This window comes from Quercus suber, unplaced genomic scaffold (genome assembly GCF_002906115.3).
Source record: "Quercus suber isolate HL8 unplaced genomic scaffold, Cork oak 2.0 scaffold_446, whole genome shotgun sequence".
Lineage (NCBI taxonomy): Eukaryota > Viridiplantae > Streptophyta > Magnoliopsida > Fagales > Fagaceae > Quercus > Quercus suber.
In genome coordinates this window covers 65,773-67,366 of record NW_027069897.1, presented here as the reverse complement: position 1 = coordinate 67,366, position 1,594 = coordinate 65,773, and positions in this window count along the sequence as shown.

Here is a 1,594-nt window from a genome sequence, read left to right as displayed (position 1 = left end):
TTTTAGAAACCCTACCCTACATACCCCACGGCTCACACTTTTCACTCTCACTCTCAAACAGCCTCCACACTCCACTCCAATCTGATTTAGCCTCCCTCTATCACCAGCCTCCACACACTGGCCTCCCCCTTTTCTTTCACTCTTACTCTCTTTTGATCATCAGCTTGAGGCTTCATTTTGTACTTCTTTTGATCATCAGTATGATTCTTCTCTCTCTCTTCCCTTTTCTTTCTTGATTTTCTTCATTCAACAGCTCCAAACCCAAGGCCAAAAATTGAAAACCAACTGAAACCGAAATAAAACCAAAACTAAAAATTTCCAATTATTTCGGTTGGTTTCAGTTGAGAACTTCACAAACCAAGAATTTTGGTTTCAATTGGCCAAACGCTAAGAAAACGCCAAACCGAATTGATTACACCCCTATAGGAAAGCATCCTACATAATTGGGCTTCTTTTTGTAATGTTGATCCATATTATCTCTTACAAGAAAGTTGGTCAAAAACCTAGAAAATAGCCTCCAAAAACCAGCCAAACCCTACCAAAAAACCAACACAGTCCAAAATCCCAAAAAAAAATGTCTCTGCAAACCCATTAAAAAACTGACAAAAAGCCACTGGGAAACTCAGAAAAATAGTCCTAAACAGTCTCAAAATAACCCAGTAAGCTCACCAAAAACCCCACTGAAAAATCCAGAGCTCCATCAAAAGCAAGAGTGGCATAGCATAATACATTCAAAAAAGGAATAAAATATTTAATTACTAGACTTGTAGGCATAATTAGTAATTGATCATGATGAGAAATGATAACATTAAAAGAAACAAATATAAAACCTGCACACCCTTTGGACTTCGGACTTCATTTTTTTTTTTTTTTTTTTTTTTTTTGGGAACTATCTTCAAACTTCAAACTTGGCATTGGTACTAATTGAAGTTGTAGCCAATGGCCTAGCAAATTGGACAATATTCTGGACCTTAAAATTTTTTAAGTCAATTGTAACGTGTAAGCATTATGCTGATTCGATTTAATTTGTGTATTTTATATTTTTAAGACACGAGGGTTGTTCCTCTAGGAACAGATTTTTTTTTTTTAGTTCCCAATTCTAGTATCTTGAGTTACATCAGAGTATTCCCTAGGGAAAAAAACGGTTACATAGGAGTGAACTTAGCAAAAGAAAACAAAAGGTGTTACATTGGAGTGGGAAAAACAAATGTGTAAAGAGGTTACAGTGCAGTTAATGTTGTTCTAGTCTTCTAGAAAATGTAATCAAGGCAAGGGATTAAACTAGGATTAAAACTTTTTTTTTTTTTTTTTTTTACTGATAAGTAAGGAGGCCCAGACTCTAAAAAAAAATGTTCATCAACTTCCTTACAAAAGACTCATGAAAAAGGGTTATTATTGGGTACTCCGAGAGCATACTCCCTCTCACATAAGGGTGGGTCCCACCCACTATAGAACTCATCCTCATGTGAGTGGGAGAAAGTATACTCCCGAAGTATTTAATAAATTTCCTACGGAAAGATGAAAGAGATGGGTTTGGGCCCCAAGTTAGAGAAATACATGTCCAACGAGCTAAATGATGAGCAAGCTCATTACA